The 18,890-nt window shown below is 47.1% G+C and overlaps 2 protein-coding genes across 8 annotated transcripts in view; both read left to right on the top strand.

Moving 5' to 3' along the window:
- The window catches only part of LOC149347802 (uncharacterized), a 166,169-nt gene that overhangs the window by 39,677 nt on the left and 107,602 nt on the right, over window positions 1-18,890 (top strand). The gene's annotated exons all lie outside the window — the stretch shown is intronic.
- Window positions 1-18,890, top strand: part of LOC149347804 (uncharacterized) — a 37,563-nt gene that overhangs the window by 8,631 nt on the left and 10,042 nt on the right. Inside the window, exon 1 of one of the 4 annotated variants that reach the window (XM_089587485.1) lies at window positions 18,764-18,872. The exons of the other annotated variants lie outside the window; for them this stretch is intronic. The gene's annotated coding sequence lies outside the window, so the exon portion shown is untranslated. Of the gene's footprint in view, window positions 1-18,763; window positions 18,873-18,890 lie in introns of those variants that run through there. 4 annotated transcript variants of the gene reach the window in all.

Below are 18,890 nucleotides of genomic sequence, written 5' to 3'. Positions count from 1 at the left end.
TGTATGCCTTATGGTGTGTTCACTTGTTAACGAGTAGGAAGGGCGCAGTAACAGCCTGATTTCTTGTTGGACGCCTTAACTACGCCGTGAAGGAAGTGAAGGAAGAGAAACTTTTTTATTCTAGTTGGTTCATGGTTTTTGAAACAAGTGTTCGCTTGAATAGACGAAGGAAGTTTGCTCCGAGACTACGTTGTTTCTGTTCCTTTTATGCCTTCGTAGTGGAGGGATCCGGGATAATTTCGACCCTCTGGGGATCTTTAACGTACACTCATACCGCACAGCACACAGCCGTCTTATGCGTTTCACCTGCATCAAAACGCGGCTGCCGCAGCCGGGAACGAACCCTGGTGCTCCGGTTCAGTAATCGAGGGCCTTAACTGTCCCAGCCGAGCGTCACTGAGCCACCGCTCTAGGTGAACTTTATTTCGTTGATCACCGCGTTGCCCAGATCGTTGCGGAGGAGGACGCGGGTTGTGCACGTGGACGCGCTCGCAGTCGCAGCCTCGCTGGCCTAAGGAAGTGTCGCTGTACTACATTGTTCTTTATCTTTCTTCGCTGGTGGTCGGGAACGCTCATGACTAAACGATGCGGCCTTAATACAGGGCCTTATACAGGGTACGTGTCTCTCAGAGCAGGGTCCACAGGCAAGAAACAAACAACACATTCTAGCTCTCAGCCTAGCCTTATTCGCGATATAAAGCGTCTCTTGGTTTAGAGGCAACAAGTCACAGAACTGGCTCACTTTGTAGGTGACCACATGAACCGCGCAATGAGGAAAAAAAGAAACTCTGAGTGCCATCTGAGACTTCTGTCTGCATTCGTTTCTTTTTTTCTAGCGATGGACGGGGGCAAATAGCTTAGGGAGAATCATGGGAATAGATCCTTTTTCTATAGTAGGCCCCGCCGCAGTGGCTAAGTGGTTACAGCACTCGGCTTCTGACCCGAAAGACGCGGGTTCGATCCCGGCAGCGGCGGCCGAATTTCGATGACGGCGAAATTCTAGAGGCCCGTTTACTGTGCGGTGTCAGTGCACGTTAAAGAACCCCAGGTGGTCGAAATTTCCGGAGCCCTTCACTAGGGCGTCCCTCATAGCCTGAGTCGCTTTGGTACGTTGAACCCCAATAAATCAAATCAAGTCAAATCAAATCCAATCAATCAAATCTTTTTCTATAGTAGCGACCTCAAAGCACCGAAAACTCTGACAAGATGGGTTGCGGCGACTTGCCGTATCTTTGGAAGGCATATCCACGATTGTTCTGGTGCCCTTTGTCCGCGTGATAGTGTTTGTAAGGGCAGAGTTTGGCTCGTTATGACCCATCGAACCACTAAATAGCGAGCGCTACAGTTCACTGAGAGAGGCATTGCAGGCGTTTTTATAATATATCCGTGCTATTTTCTTGTTTACATGTGCTCAAAATCTGTTGCTTTTTTCTAGTTTTGTCGTTTTTTTTTTGATGTAGTACAGCAGCACAAACCACTTCAGGTTTTCAGCGGTTGGTTCAAGTGATTACTAGCTTGCTTTTGCTGTTAATATTTACTAGGTAAACGCAAAAATCAAATGCGAATATCTTCTACCTTACACACATTTTTCCCACACACTTGAACAACTGATTAAGTACTGTTAGTGTGATTACTCGACAATGCCATCCGTCTTGCCCACATGGGCTTGACGCTAAAAGAAAAAAAATAGACCGGAGACTGCAGATGAAAAGTGTTGCGACTTCCGTTTTCAATTCATCCACAACCGGGACAGGCTGAAAACTGCTCATATCGCTTATGTTTAGCAATCTTGACAATCAGTATGAAACTCGCAGCGCCCTCAGAACTTAGAATCGAATAAAATTTAAGCCAAATGTATTTTATGCTTGTGCTGCCCACATCGCCTGTCTGCAAAATATGTCAGGCTATGAAATATTTCTAATATATTGCATCGTATGTTCTCTATTGGCGTGAGTTCTAATTTTTAACCAGTACTAAGCCGAGACGTATCCGTGGCTCCTTGTGGGGCCTTCTTTCTTCTCAGCCAGATTAAAGCGACCAATGCTACATTTTATGCGCGCTGCTGAACGCTTCCACATCCTGTTTTTGTTGGGAACTTCGGGAACGAGGGAGTCGACCATTTAGCCCGCGGTTTTATGAACCGAATTCGGGCCCCCGACGCGCCGTCCTCCCCGGATGGCCTGGCGGTAACTCCCGAGACTGCGCTGAAATTACCAGCCTCTACAAATAACAACGCCCGACATACCCTCCCCCCAACCTCCGCATCATGACCTCGACAGAGCCCTGGCCACCCTGCTCACTCGATTTGAAACTTATTCTCATCACGGTAACTCTCGTTGCCTTCACGGTAACTTTCATTCTCTTCACGGTAACTCCCGTTTGCCGCTTATCACCAACGGTGGCTTCGACCCTTCTAGCCCAAATTGTAACTACGGTCCCCCGGGAAAACGGGATCACACATTATGGGGATGCGCAAAACAACTTCCCCAACACACATATATTGCCAGCTTCCACTGAAGATGGATGGAATAGACTAGACTGCTGACAACCACTGACAAATCGTAACAAGTGGCTCTCACGTCGTGGGCCCAAGCAGTCGCCCCCGCCCCCCTCGGGTCCACGCCGCCCCACTATACTGCACTAATTCCAATTATGGAAATAATGTTGGTTCACTAACAGAACGCCCAGCAGATTCCTATCTCAGGTGACAGCAATTGGTGCATGCGGAAACATGGAAGTCAATCCATTCACTATTAGATTTTGCAGTATTCATATCGCTCAATGCTGCAACTTCATAAAATATTAAACAGACCTGTACTAGCTGGACGAAAGTCGACAAATATGCCCGAAATATGCCCGTGCCTCGACACTGGACTACGCTAAACGTGTGGGCCAATGCGTGCCAACAGGCTTAACCGCAAACAGCACTCAGAATCCTATTTCGAAAAGGATGGTAACGTGAGTGTCCACGCCATTTTATTGGACACTGGAGGATTGGAAGGCCGTGCGGAGCAGCGAATTCTTACACGTGGATTCATTCAAGGCTACATTCCTTCATCTTCAGCACGCTTTGAGTCTTGTCGATGTGGTTGATTTTAAAATACATCGGCGCGAACTGATAACTAGTTAATGGCGTCGTGCCGCACCATTAGGAGCAGCCCCGCCGTGGTGGCTCAGTGGTTACGGCGCTAGGCTGCTGACCCGAAAGACGCAGGTTCGAACCCGGCCGAGGCCGCCGAATTTTCATGAAGGCGAAGTTCTAGAGGCCCGTGTACTCTGCGATGCCAGTGCACGTTTGTGGTCGAAACTTCCGGAACCCTTCACTACGGCGTCCCTCATAGCCTGGGTTGCATTGTTACGTTAAATCCCACTAAACCAAACCAAACCATTAGGAGCGCTGCGTTTTGAAGAAAACTCTTTCAGTCCAACCATGCTGTTTATCAGTGAGAATAGATAAATACTGGTCTGTTTCACAGCCCTCGAAATTCTTTCAATCCTTTCTCGCAGGCGGCGTTCTTTTGGACGCGGTACTTGGTCCATCATGGCAGCCAATCACCACATGGCTGAGCAAGTAGCCGGGCTTCTGTGAACTTCATGGGTGAGTTCGCTGCTTTTAATTAATTTAATCAACGAGGCTTACAAATAAAACGACTATGGATGGTGCCATAAACAAGCTCGCCGCTTTTTCGAGCATGCTGCGAGCCGTAGTAATTTATCAAAGCTTGATTCTTCATGGTAGAGGAGCCATAATAACAAATGCAATATTAACTTATGCGTACAGAGCTGCCACCTACGAAGTTTCAGTGACGGCCTCTGAGTGTAACGTTATTTATATTACGTTCATCTTATGCTGGGGTGCATCTCAGACATTTGCATCCGTACACAACGAATAATGGGTATCGCAAGTGAAGCAAACCTCGTTATGTTTCTTTGTCTTTAAGGCAAAAAAAATGTGACAGGATACCTGACAGGCTACTTGCCGGCTTCGGAGGGGGTCGCGAACAGACGAACCTCTTGGGTCAGGAGTTTGAGCTCACGTGACTGGTGATGCTACGACGAGTTTAATGCGACGTTACGCAGCGCGCAGGTGGTGACTGAAATTGAAGGTTGTATAAAAATTGTGCGTTTAGTCTGCTGTACTGCTTTCTGGTTTATACACTCAGTTACGCCAACAGTTGAAATATTTGTCCATATTGCTGAAACGAACACAAGTATCTAAGCTCTATAGAACAGTAAGTTTAATTAGTTTAGAATGATAGTATAAATGCGTTTCGGCATGAAAATAACAAATTGTGAAAGACTAAACAATAGTAGCTTTCCCGTCGGTAACTTCAGGCATTCTACCAGTTTAGCTCCGGAATAGTTGCAATTTTCAGTGTTGTCTGCAGCAGAAGTGATGCGTTAAATCGCTCGTTCTGAATAGGCCTGCTGATATGTTGGGGCCTTTTATATGCTGGTGAAAATGAACAATAACCCGGTCAAAACTGACTTTCGAACTTCATGAAAACATTTCCGTCCTAACACAACTGTAGCACTCGTTGGAGTTTCAAGCCCATTTTTGAAATTCGAAAACTACAGAGGACTTTGTTTTGGGCTTGTTGTTCACTTCCCCAAACCATGCTAATTTTATCCTGGCAGCTGATGGCCACGAGTGTTCGTTATAGCTTCTAGACTGCCATGCTGCAATCGCTTATTTCAATGGGCTCAGAGTTGAATATTTGGATCTCTGCATTTCTAACGAAGAGAAAAAGACAGAAACACATAAATACAACAAAACGACAGATTTATATTTCTGTGGTCCTTAGCTGCGGTAACGGAACAAAACGCTGTTGTTACAAGTGCTTGGTCAAAAACACTAGACAAAATAAATTTTGACGACAGGAATTTTCACTCGCCCCTTTCTCAGTAGGCAGTTTCATTTGTCTAAGCAGAAATGAGTAAAATGAGTAAGTTCATATTTAGCGAGCTCAAAGGCACACATCAAAGGCACCATTACTGACAGTAATGTAATGCTTTAGGTTGTCGGTGTTTCTTCATCTACCTTAAACCTTCATATTGCAATGAACTGAGCAACCCAGAAGCATGAAGCATAATCGGGGATACGCACACCGTAAGTGATATCTATATCACTTTTTTAGAATTTCGAAAACACGGTTACCCTCAGCGCTGTGCCTTGACAGATTTGGGCTATTTCGACGAGTTACGTGTTCAAGAGTGGTTACTTCCCTGCAAGCTTCTGGGAAGCGCGCGTATTTTGGAACGATGTAGTGAAAATTTGTATGGCCACAGCGCCAGCGGTAACCCTGTTTTCGAAACTATAAACACTGATGTGGGTATTATTTACGGTAGGCTGCACGATTCTCAGTAATTGAGCAGCCTAACAGTAATAGTTATTAAAAAGCTAACTATTCAATATTGTTTTACCGTCGTGTTAGTTAGAACGTCTTATCTATATTCTAATGTGCTACAGAGCTGACCATGCTGTGCCAAAAAACTTTCCTTCTAACTCAAAAAGCCCATTTTTAAAAATTGTCCGCAGTCTTACGTAAAGCACCCTGTATATGGGCCGCATATATATGTATGTATGAACTCAGAAAGGCTATTTTTTAAAATTTCATAAAGTTAACGTCCCGAAGCAACTCAGGCAATGAGGGACGCCTTAGTAAAGGGCTCCGGAAATTTCGACCACCTGGGGTTCTTTAACGTGCGCTGACATCGCACAGCACACGGCCTGTAGAATTTCGCCCCCATCGAAATTCAGCCGCCACGGCCGGGATCGAACTCGCGTCCTTCGGGTCAGCAGCCGAGCGTCGTAACCACTGAGCCACTGCGGCTAGCTCGGATCCTCCCCTGCACGTACTTAATGTATACTGCTCCCCGAAACTGAAGCGAGTGACCTTCGAGGACCTCTTTAGCCGTGCACTTAAAGAGGCGGGTCGCGACCCCCTGCTGATTGTGGGCGACTTCAACGCCCCTAGCCAGCTATGGGGCTATCGTAAGGAGGAAGTGCGCGGACGCATGCTGGAGGAGTTGGCGTCCACACTGGGCCTCACCCTCCACACCGACCCGGCATTTCCTACTCGCGTAGGCAACTCGGTGACCCGAGACACATGCCCGGACCTCACATTCACTCGCAACATAAGACACGCAGACTGAATCAACACCGAGGATACCCTCGGCAGCGACCACTGCATCATCAACACCACTGTTTATACACGGCCCCTAAAGCGCCCTACTACACTAGCACGCATCCCCAATTGGACCACCTTTCGCCAAAATTTCCCGTCCGACACCAACACGAACATCACAGAGCAGGGATACCCAAACTGGTCCCGGTCAGTCATATCGCACCTTCGCTCCCACGAGAAGCAGATACAGCTCACCGAGGTGGTCACGGACGTGGACAACCACCTCCTCCACCTCTGGGAAGCGCGCCGCAGCCTCACGCGCCGCTGGAAGCGCCAGAAATACAACAAGAAGCTCAAAGCGCGCATTGCGGACCTCACCCGGCAGGCAGCAGAGTACGCGGCCCAACTCGCTGACTCAAACTGGGTAGACCGCTGCAACACGGCGGCGAGGCAGATGTCGAGCCGCAACACGTGGCGGCTCTTCCGAGCCCTCATCAACCCAACACATACCCGTACAGAAACGCAGAAGCAACTACACAAAGCCATGCACTCATTCCAAGGAAATACAACGCAGTTGGCACAGGCGCTCCGGGATCGCTACCTGTGCACAACTCAGGACGCCCGCAGATCGGCCTACTCCTACGCTGGCAGAGAAAACTCGGAGTTGGATAAGCCTTTCCAGCTTCACGATCTGCGGGCGGGTCTGGCCAAAATGAAGAGGGGCACCACGCCGGGCCGGGACAAGGTCACCGTCAAACTTTTGGCGAACCTTCCTGATTCAGCATACCAGTGCCTTCTAGAATACATCAATGCGATATGGACGGGGGAAACCCCGCTCCCCATTGACTGGAAAACGGCCCTTGTCACCTTCATCCCGAAGGCCGGAAAACCGATCGACACGGACAACCTCCGCCCCATCTCTCTAACCTCGTGTGTGGGCAAATTGATGGAGACGATGGTGCGGGATCGGCTGTCCGAGTATCTCGAACAACACAACACCTTCGCGGACACAATGTTCGGATTTCGCCCACATAGATCCGCACAGGATGTCCTGCTCCAACTCGACCGCGAAATCTTGAACCCCATTACACACCCCCAAAACGACAAATTAGTCCTTGCGCTCGACCTGAAAGGAGCGTTCGATAACGTAACTCACGAGATCATACTCACACATTTGAGTCAAACTCACTGCGGCACCAATACCTTCAATTACGTTAAACAATTTCTCACGGACAGACTATCCTACATCAGAATACAGGACGAAGAGCACGGACCTTTCCTGCTCGGCACGAGGGGGACTCCACAAGGCGCGGTGCTGTGCCCTCTGCTATTCAACATTGCCATGATGCGCCTACCCGCCCTACTGGGTGCGGTCGAAGGGGTCCAGCACGCGCTGTCCGCCGACAACATCACCATCTGGGCTACGCAAGGGCGCCTGGGGGATATGGAGACCAGCCTGCAAACGGCCGCTAGCATAGTGGACCGCTATGCTCGAGACTGTGGTCTGCAATGCTCCCCGCATAAATCGGAATTCGTGCATTTGCGTCCCTCGCGCACATGCTCGACCCAAATCAATCTCTCGTTGCAAAGCGGTCCCATTCGCGAATCCAAGGAAATCAGAGTCCTCGGACTTTTCATACACAACCAGCGACGCTGCGACACAACACTCGCCAAGCTCCGGCAGGTGGGGGACCAGGTGGGCCGCATGGTCCGCCGGGTTTCCAAACAAGCGCGGTGGGTTACGATGCAAAGACGCCTTGCGGCTGGCGAACGCATTCGTGACCAGTCGAATCTTGCATTCGACTCCCTATCTCCACCTGCGGAAACAGGAGGAGGATGCCCTCGAGGTCATCCTCCTCAAAATCATGAAACGAGCGCTGGACCTCCCGGTCTCTACCTCTACCAGCCGCCTTTTGGCACTGGGGATGGTTAACACTTTTAGGGAGCTTCGGGAGGCCCACCTCAACAACCAATACACTCGTCTCACAAAGACAGGGTCGGGTCGCCGCCTTTTAGCCCGACTTCACATCCAGCACACTCAATTGACAGAGGAGAGATGCCGCCTTCCCGTACACTGGAGACGCGCCCTCCACGTGCGGCCTCTCCCCACCAATATGTCCAAAGAGGATCATAATGGCAGGCGCCTGGCGCGGGCGGAAGCCTTGGACCGCCATTTTCGGAGCAAACCAGGAGTCTTCTACGTGGACGCGTCCGGCCCGGACCCCAGGGGATGGTACACGGCCGCGGTTGTCCACGAGGGTAAAACAGTAGACGCCCTTACTTTCAAGGCCCAGTCAGCAATTCACGCAGAAGAGGTTGCCATCGCTTTGGCAGCCTCTCACACCTCCTCCAAATACATAATCACCGACTCGCGAGGGGCTTGCCGTAACGTCACGCAAGGGTGGGTTACTCCCCTAGCTTATCGCATTTACCAAAATTGTAGCCGAGACTCGGATCCCGCGCACCGATCTCTCGTTTGGGCTCCAGGTCACCAAGGCGTCCACGGAAATGAGGCAGCCGACGCCGCCGCCCGCGCGCTCTCTCTCCGGGCATTTCCCACGGGACCCGACGCCGACCAGGACACTGATTTCAATCCGATTTATACTTTTAAAGAAATATACGAGTATTACAAATCCACGCACCAAACTCTTCCCACCCCGTGCAAAGGGCTGGGGAAGGTCAACGAGCGGGTACTCCTGCGCCTGCTCACCAACACGATGTTGTGCCCGGCAACTCTGCAACATTTCGATCCTCAATTCGACGGGCGGTGCTCACACTGTGGGGATATGTCTGACACTTACCACATGGTGTGGGCCTGCCAGCAGAACCCATCCCTACCCCCTATCCCAAACCCCACCCGAGAGGACTGGGAGGCCCAAAGGGCCCAAAGGGCCTTAACGCAGCGCGCCCGGGCTGCGGCAAACGCCAATGGGGTACCTGTCTAGGCATCCCACCTAGTGGTTGTAAGGGCGTGACCCTTCAGGTCACGACCCCCAACACCTCTCCCTATGATTTAATAAATGTTTTCACCACCAGCACCACCTAGCTATATATTGATACATGCATTCGAAGAGACAGCAGTAGTGCATGCACGCGAAGAGGAAGAAGTTAGTTGGCTCTCGCTCGCGCGCTCGGGCCACTGAGGGACCGCCGCAGTTTTGTCGTCTCAGCTCCGGTGTTCTATTTCGCGTTGCACGCTACAATATATTAAAATCCCCTGTGTTCCTTGGTTTCTATGGCTGTTCGCTTCACTTATATATGTATAAAAGAAGCCAAAAGCCATAGAAATCAAAAAACAGAGGGGATTTTATTCATATTCATTTGTTTTGTGGTTTTGGTCAGTGGAGAATGTTATTGAATATGTTATCACTTAACGATAATTGATTAGAAAAGAAGACGAAGTAACAATATGCTGCCCACGGGAACCGAACCCACGACCTGCGAATTACGCATCCGGTGCTCTTCCAACTGAGCTATATGTATGTATACAGAGTGTTTCATCTAAGACTTTCTGCAGTTGTTTAAAATAAGGTATTTGAATTAGATGCGCGCTTTTTCTGGCATAGCATTGTCAGTGGTGTAGTACATCATAAAGCAGCTAAGACGTGCTAACTAGCAGGCTTGTTAACCAATATTTAATAGTTAACTTTTAAACTATTACCGTTGGGCTCCTTAATTATTGAGAGGCATGTAGCCCACCGTAAGTAATGTCCATATCCGTTTTTCGAATTTCGAGAACGCGATTATCCTCGGCGCTGTGGCCCAACAAATTTTGGCAGTCTCGACGAGTTAGGTTCACTGGATAGGTTGCTTTGCCTGCAAGCTTCTCAAACCGCATGTATTTTGGCACGATGTAGGCGAAATTTGTTGGGCCACAGCGCCGAGGATAATCGCGTTCTCGAAATTCTAAAACCGGATATGGACATTACTTACGGTGGGCTACATGCCTCTCAATAATTAAGGAGCCCAACGGTAATAGTTTAAAAGTTAACTATTAAATATTGGCTAACAATCCTGCTAGTTAGCACGTCTTAGCTGCATTATGATGTACTACATCACTGACAATGCTATGCCAGAAAAAGCGCACATGTAATTCAAATAGCTTATTTTTAAAAATTGCAGAAAGTCTTAGGTGAAACACCATATATATATATACACACACAGAGAGAGAGGTATACCGGGTGTCCCAGCTAAAGGTAACCAAATCTTTAAAAAAAAAGAAAAGACCAGGTGTCCTAGTCCAGTGAAACCAACTCAGGGTTGTTTATAGTCGCCTGGCCTAGTCTTGATTATTTTTTTCGCTTTTTAAAGTTATTTTATTAGTTAAGTTCAATTAGCTAACTTTTTATTTATTGACTTCAGGAAGAAAGTGTCAATGAGAAAGTTTTAGATCGCCTCGAAAAACAGCTGGCAGTGACGTTTCCGTCAAGTTACGATGTACGTACCTTCATTTATTGGCCTTAAAAGAAAGTTATCACGTTACCAGCTGCTCGCTCACTTCTGTTTGTTTGTTTGTGTTGGGTTTATTGGCGCATAAGCAGCTAAGGCTATCATGCGCCAAGAACAAGGTATGGAAAAAATATGCTTGAGCAGAGTTTGAAAACAAAGTGGATGAAAACGTTGGTGTAAAGGGCCTAAAAGTTATTTTACTAACTACCTGATAAAAGACAAGAATTTTAAAAATGTCTGATCGAGCAACTTTTAAAGGTTGGGTTACCTCCGCAGACATCCTTGGCTCGGCAAGGATTTCGAGGCTCCCAACAACTCAGAAAAAGACCTCAGCCTCCTTCTCATGATTGAGAAAGTAGCTGAGGTGTATAACTGTATGCAGTGAAGAACAGGGTGAGTAAATTAGAGTTGATGAAGAATACTGGCTTCCCTTAAAAAGCTAAAAACACAAGGTATACTGACAAGTGCATCTTCGCCTAAAATCAATGCTGGATGAAAAGGAATGTGTTCTTTGTAAAAGGTAGTAAAATGTTTTTTCCTTAGTGATTCAAGTTCTGTACATGAGAATAATATGTGGTTTATTGTTAGATCATCTCCGCACTTTTCACAAAGAGGTTGGTCTTCTTTTGTAAGTAGGAAGTTGTGTGTGAGATGTGTGTGTCCAATACGGAGGCGGCATAAAATAACTTCGATGAAACGTTCTTGGTGGGAGCATGACTTCCATTCTTCTATAAATGGTTTTACTAAGTGGAGCTTATTATTACCTTCAATATTCCATTCAGACTGCCATTTATCTCTGAGCTTAAACTGTACTAACTTCATGCCATCTTTGTAGGGAATGTTCACTTTCTTTATTTCTTTGTTGCGAGCTTTTCCAGCACATTCATCTGCTTTCTCATTGCCAGCGATTCCAATGTGGCTGGGAACCCAGCAAAATTTTATGTCTTGTCCCTGTATTGTGGCGCTCGTTATGTTATGTATGATATCCCCGATTAGTGGTGTCACTGCATTTCTATGGTGAAGTGAGGTTAGTATGCTCAGAGAATCAGTGTAAATGATACTGCTCTGAATGTTCTCATTTATTATTTTTTCTAATGCCAGTAAGACTGCGTAACACTCGGCGGTGAAAATGGATGCACACTCAGGTAGCCGTACTATTTTTTCCCAATAATTCTGAACTACAGCACTTCCCACGTAGTGCGCCGATTTTGATCCATCGGTATAAAATGCTTCGTATTCTCCGTATTTTTCTTTGAGTGCTAAATATTCTTGTAATATCTGTTCATGTGGTGTATGTTTTTTCTGAAATTGTGTTAATGTGAAGTCGCACACAGATAGTAGGCAGTACCAAGGCGGGAGTGGATCAGGTTTGCGGGCAATATTAGGTAATATGTTCATTATGTCTAGTTCTTGGCATTTCTCTTCAAAGCGGAGAAGGAGTGGTCTGATTGCTAGAGGTTTGTTGGTAAATAGTGTTCGAGATGGACACTTTGTAACGAGTGGGTAACAGATGTGTTTAGGCTGGGAACGGATCTTTAAAATGTATGAGCATGTGAGCATTGTTCGTCTGTCTGCAAGTGGTGGTTCATTTGTTTCTACGTAAAGGCTTTTTATGGGTGATGTCCTGTAAGCACCAGTTGAAAGACGCAAACCCATATTGTGCACAGGGTCCAGTCGCTTCAAGTACGACGGCCTTGCTGATCCATACACTATGCAGCCATAATCTAAAACGGAACGTACTACAGAGCGATAAATCTGTAGAAGGCATACCCGATCAGAACCCCAGTGTTTGCGTGAAAGGACTTTAAGTATGTTCAGTGATAGCGACGCTTTCTTCTTTAGTGCATTTATGTGAGGCAGGAAATTAAGCTTTTTATCGAAGGTGATGCCTAGAAATTTGTGTTCCTTTTTTAAAGGCAGTGTGGTTTGGTTTAGGTGTAATGTGGGATCTGTGTGCAAGCCTCGTTTGAGTGAAAAAAGTAAGGCTACTGTTTTCTGTGGTGAGAACTGGAAACCATTCTTTTCTGCCCATGTTGCCAGTTTGTTGATTGTAAGTTGTACTTGTCTTTCGCATGTAGATATATTCGAAGATGTGCACGCTATCTGAAGATCGTCAACATAGACTGAATATGTTATGGACCTTGGTATAATTTTGTTAAGAGAATTCATTTTTACAATAAAAAGAGTTGGGCTTAAAATACACCCTTGAGGCACTCCATTTTCCTGAATAAAATCCCTTGAAAGGGTTGAGCCTAGACGAACTTTAAATGAGCGGTTAGTCAAAAAGTCTTTAATTGAGTTCAGCATTCTGCCACGGATGCCAAACTCAGCTAAGTCCTGGAGGATCCCGAACCTCCAGGTAGTATCATATGCTTTTTCTAAATCAAAAAAGACGCTAAGACAGTGTTGCTTGTGTATAAAAGCTTCTCTGACCGTATTTTCAAGGCGGACTAGGTGGTCTGTAGTGCAGCATCCCTTTTTAAATCCACACTGATGGATATCAAGAAGTTCACCAGATTGAAGAACAAAGGTTAGTCTTATATTTAGGACACTTTCGAAGGATTTGGCAAGGCAACTAGTCAGGGCTATGGGTCTATAACTGCTAGGAGAAGTTGGGGGTTTACTAGGCTTAAGAAGCGGTACAATAATAGCTTTCTTCCAGACTTCCGGTATTTTCCCAGACATGAATATTGTGTTAAAGAATCTTAAAAGTGCGTTCACGGCTGGCTCGGAAAGATGCGCAAGCATTTCATAGTGTATTTCGTCGGGTCCTGGAGCAGTTTTTTTGCCGGCAGATAGTACTTTATTGATTTCTTGGAGGGTAATTAGACAATTGTATTTTTCATTTGTGCCTCCACTTGTTGGGAGCCTCTGTTTTTCAGCTGTGTTTTTGTATTTTAAAAAAGACTGTGTATAGTGAGATGAACTTGAGACTGCAGCGAAATGTTCCCCTAGTATGTCTGCCTGTTCCTCTATGCTTGTTTGTGTGCCGGGTGTTGTTAAAAAAGGAATTGTGAAGGGTGAAAAGTTTCCATTTAATTTGCGAACCTGCTCCCACATTTTTTTAGATGTCATCTGACTGTTAATGGATGAAACATAACTCTGCCATGATGCTTTCTCGGCACTCCGACGGACGTACCGAGCTTTAGCTCTTGCCTTCTTAAAATTAACGAGATTTTCATGTGTCGGATACCGGCGAAATTTACCCCAAGCTCTGTTTTGTACTTTTTTTGCTTCCTTGCACTCTTTTGTCCACCATATTTTATGATTTTGTTGCACCACTCCCGACGACTGTGGAATAGCTGTGAGTGCAGCAGTTATGATACAATTAGTGAACTTTTCATTTATCTGGTCGATGGAGAGATTATCTAAAAGTATATTTTCTAAATTTGCCTTTGCTCTAAAAAGTGACCAGTCGGCGAGGTGAAGCTTCCAGCGCCGTGGCCTTGTGGGGATTATTTCGGGTGGGGATGTTAAAGTGATTAGTATAGGGAGGTGATCGCTGCCATATGGGTTGTCAATGACATCCCATATAAAATCATTAAAAACAGAAGGTGAGCTAAAAGACAAATCTAAAAAGGTCATTTTCCCCGAGGCAGGGGAGCAGTAGGTGGCTTTTCCTGTATTTAAAAGACATACATTGTTTGTGAGGATACAATCTTCGATTATTTGACCCCTAGAGTCACAGTGCTCGCTTCCCCAAAAGGGGGAGTGAGCGTTAAAGTCCCCAACTACTAGATACGGTTCTGGAAGTTCATTGATAAGTTCTTGTAAATCGGGGACTGTTAATGTAGAATGTGGAGGAATATATACAGAACAGAGAGAAATTGTTTTATGGCTGACGACACTGACCGCAACAGCTTCAAGCTTCGTTTTGAGTGCGATTTCTCGAGCAGGGACGCCGCTTTGCACGACAATCGCGACGCCTCCAGAGAGTCTATTTGCCTGTTCACGATCTCGTCTAAAAGTTTTATAATGCTTCAGGATGTTCATATGTTGCGGACCTAGATTGGTTTCCTGGAGACATAAGGCTACGGGTGACATTGACCCTAAAATGTTTTTTATGTCATCGTAATTTCTCAATATTCCTCTACAGTTCCACTGAACTAGAAAAGCCATGTTTATGTTTTGGGGTAGGAGCAACGAGAGGTTTACTTATGTTCTGGGGCCGTTATGGTAGCCCTGCCTTTTTTTCGCTCAAGAGAGCTGTTCCGCCGCTGTAGAGCAGGCGGGCTGGGAGTTTGGTCCATCACCTCGGAAGAGGTGCTGGACGACCGCGAAGAAGCCGCGGGTGTGTGGGTGTCAGGCCTCCCCCGACGGGGGGAAGTCCTGCGGGATGCTGACTTGTGGGTCGGCACTCCCTGGCTTGTAGTTGGCAGAGCAGCTTTCGCTGTCTCTGCCTGGGGCGTGGATGGCACTGCCACAGGCGCGGTGGAAGTGGCCGCGGCAGGTGCCGGAGCGCTGTGTGGTGCTACGCCCCCGCGCACCACATCAGCGAAGTTTGGTTTTGCTGTGAAGGAGAATGAATTGGTAAGCGCAAAACGCCTCCTCGCTTCTTTGAATGAAATGTTTTCTTTAGTCTTAATGGTGATGATTTCTTTTTCCTTTTTCCAGGACGGACACGCCCTGGAGTACGCAGCGTGGTCGCCTTCGCAGTTTGCGCAGCGTAGTGCTGCGTCGCATTCCTGAGACTGGTGGTCCTTCGATGCGCATTTCGCGCAGGTTTTGCGGCCGCGGCAGCTTTGTGAGCCGTGGCCAAACTTCTGGCAATTGAAACAGCGACGGGGATTGGGTATGTAATGCCTTACGGTGATTTTCAGGTATCCAACATCGATCGTTTCGGGCAAACTGCTGGTGTTAAACGTGAGGACCATGTGTTTGGTGTCTATTTCTTTGTTGTCTTTGCGGATTTTGATTCTGTGCACTTCAATTACATTTTGATCGGAAAGTCCTTCAAGCATTTCGGTTTCTGTTAGATGGATGAAGTCAGCCTCTGAGATTACGCCTTTGACTGTGTTGAGGGATCGGTGGGGAGTCACGGAGACAGAGATGTCCCCTATGGAAGCAATGTTTGAGAGTTTCGAGCATTGGATGCTCTCACGGAGTTCGAGGAGTAGGTCGCCGCTGGACATTTTGGATACCTTGTAGCCAGGCCCTAAGGTATCTGTTAAACATTTGGTTACAAGGAATGGGGATATTATTCGAGCTTGCTTTTCGTCACTGTTGCTATGTATCACATGAAACTTTGTGAATGTAGGTTTCTTTTTCGAAAAAAAGTCTGCTGCCTCGTTCCGTACTCTTTTAAGAGAGCGATCAGGTTTTGAAAGGGGGGGAGCCATAAAAAATTGAGGTTTTTCGGTCATGGTGCCAGCCACCCACCATGGAGTCCAACAAGGGGACGCGACAGGAACTTGCGAGCAAGTCCTGCCCACGCCAGCTGTACACCTTAACTATAACCTAATATGACTCAACTCAGGGTAGTTGGTCACACACGGTTAACCCTCGCCGCCAGGAAAAAGAGGAAAAAACGAAGAAAAGAGGAGGATACAGGAGAGTTGTAAGAAAGGAGATAGGAAAGTGAAAGATAGAGGGGAGGATAGGAAAAGGCGACTGCCGATTTCCCCCGGTCGGGTCAGGCCGGAGGTGCCGTCTACAGGAAGCTGGGGCCAAAGTGGTGTGTTGCCTCCGCCGAGGGGCCTTAAGGGTCCAAACGCTCGGCATCGGCTCAACCACCAGGATTCCCTTTTCCCCGGACACGGCGATGCCACGCACGGCTAAGCGCGGATGCTCGGGTCCGTGGTGACGCATTGTTCACCATCATCCCCCTGAGGGGATGTCCCTGCGGATGCTCGGGTTAACCCCGTGGTGTCGCCACTCACCAACGTCTGCATGCTGCAGACGCCTCCCTGCGGGGAGCTCGCTCACTTCTCTGCCCCAATGTGCACCCAAAGTCTCATCGAGGAGAGGACTTCAGAAAAAACGGATTTTATTCTTTAAGGCGCGTCTTGTGTCGTTGAAGTGGCACATTTGTCATGTGAAAGCTTTTTCTTATTGGGCGGGTTATGGTTAAAGGCAGGTAAAAAAATTACTTTACGTAAATATTACTTTGCTGCAAATGTCTCAGTACGCTGTTTCTCAAAGCGAACTACAACTTTTCCATTGGCACTTTGTTCCTCAAGTCAATAATTAAAAAGTTAGTTAATTAGTCAACCTTGAAGAACGAAAAAATACTACAGACTAGGTTACGCGACTCTAAACAACCCTTATTTGGTTTCAGACGGCTAGGACATCCCGCGTTTTTTAAAAGCTTGGTTACATTTAGCTGGGGCACCTGGTATATATATAGAGGACAGGCTCTGTCCGAAACATCGACTGGCAGTAAATGTTTACCTAACTGAATCGTGTTTGCAAGTAGCACTCCTTCATAGTGCAGGTAATGGACCTGCTCGATTGGGTCAGCATAGTAACGAGGTTTTGTACTTACTGCGTTGCTGATTCTAACCAGCCTTTCCCTTTGTCCCTTCATCCCGAAGCAAGCATGAGAACTGCATGGAACGAAGTCCTGCGGTAGCCTACGCCTCCTGGAGTGCCTTCGTAACGTGGGTGCCAGGCAGGCCTCCAAGAACCACACTCGGAGCGCCCGCGCACTCCGGGGTTGTCTTCGCAGACCGGTGTGGTGGGTGAGCAGAACTGCCACTTGGTTCGCTGGATTTACTGGCGCGCGCGGTTCGTCGCTGCTAGCAGCACCAGGCTGGTAACAAACAATCATTTTTTATTGCAAGAACGCGAGGACTTGGATACAAAGCTTCGGAAACATGAAAATACGCTTAAATATGGCCACAAAGTAAATCTCTTCCGCTATTTTTTCTACTAGCCCTAAAAAATGGCTTTCATTATCAAACTGCAAGAAATGGAACAATTAGCACCCTTGGGGGCTTGAAAAGGTGCACTCTTTTTCAAAAATTGCAGGATTCCACTTAAGTCTGCTCAAGAGCGGAAATGCGAGAATCTTTCCCTGTTCCTTTCTCTGCCTGCATTTTTTCCTATTATTTTTTAAAATTTTTATTCATTTCTTTTTCTTTGTTTTTACTCTTGTTTTCACCCGCATTGGAGCAGTGTGACAGCAAAGCATCCGCATACTATATCGACGACTTTGCTACTCTGACGTACAAGTGCTATATTGATGCCCATGGCTATTCCAACGTCTAAGTGTGTTTTTGGCGATTAATTAATTAATTACTCCGCATCAACAAAATTCGGAATATATCGAGATTCTTTCAACCACTCCCTAATGCAATCAAACTTTTTTCACATATCTTTATAGGACGACATGAACGTGCGGACACAATTTGCGGACACTTGTTGATGATGCGTAAATAGCCATATAATGCTCTCGCGTTAAAAATATACAGTCCAAGGTGCTTCGGCGTAAGCAGTGCAGTTGTACTCTCCAGCACCCGTACGAGTCTTAATCCATGCACGAGTGACGATGAGGGTTCTGACCTTCGAGAGATCTGTAAAACGTGGTGGTGGTAACAAGGTACACTGCACGACCCAGAAGCAAACCGAATGAGCTGATAATTTTTTTACAAAGGCGGCATCTAGTAAGCGCGCGCACTTAAGGGTAGACGGTGGCGCAGTTTTTGTCAGCATTTAATTAGATGCGTTCACACACTGTACCGTGGCGTTGCTTATAGCCTGGTTCATGCGCTGCGGTTAGCGGCATTCAAATTTACCAAACTTCACCTTGCTGAGACTCGGAACAGGAGTGGGTGTCTGAACGCACACGCATCTCCTGCAAAGAAAAGACACGAGGCACCGTTTTTTTTCGCCGTCGAATGAAATGTCGCCAACTTTGCACGCTAGCCTCTCAACTCGCAGATCACAGATACCTGTCGTATCGAAAAACACAACAGAAAATTTCCTGTTGTCATAACACATTTTCCTGCGGTAATTTCGAGCCTGACAACAGAAATTCTTTTGGTAGCAGCAAGAATTTTCGCAGTACGAAGCAATTTCCTGTCGTAATGACAGCGCCAGTTCTGTCGCAACGATGCGCACTGCAGCTTCGCAACACTACAGAAAAATATGTCGTAACGACAGAACCACCGATATTTCTGTCGTATTTTTTGCTCTGGATACAGTCCTGCGCCGACGAAGTCTTTTTCTTTGTCCACCGCAGTGCCTTCCTGGCAGGTCTCGTCGCAGACGCGGTGATGGCTTTCCTGCGCTCAGAGTCGCAACCACTTTGCCTGTCACCTGTACTGCAGCCCCTGCAGGCAGTCGGGTCCCTAGGTACGTATTGGAAGGAAA

Source organism: Amblyomma mixtum, chromosome 4 (genome assembly GCF_055824585.1).
Source record: "Amblyomma mixtum isolate Tamu chromosome 4, ASM5582458v1, whole genome shotgun sequence".
Lineage (NCBI taxonomy): Eukaryota > Metazoa > Arthropoda > Arachnida > Ixodida > Ixodidae > Amblyomma > Amblyomma mixtum.
The sequence above is the reverse complement of the archived record's forward strand: the minus strand, read 5'-3'. Positions and strand labels throughout refer to the sequence as shown.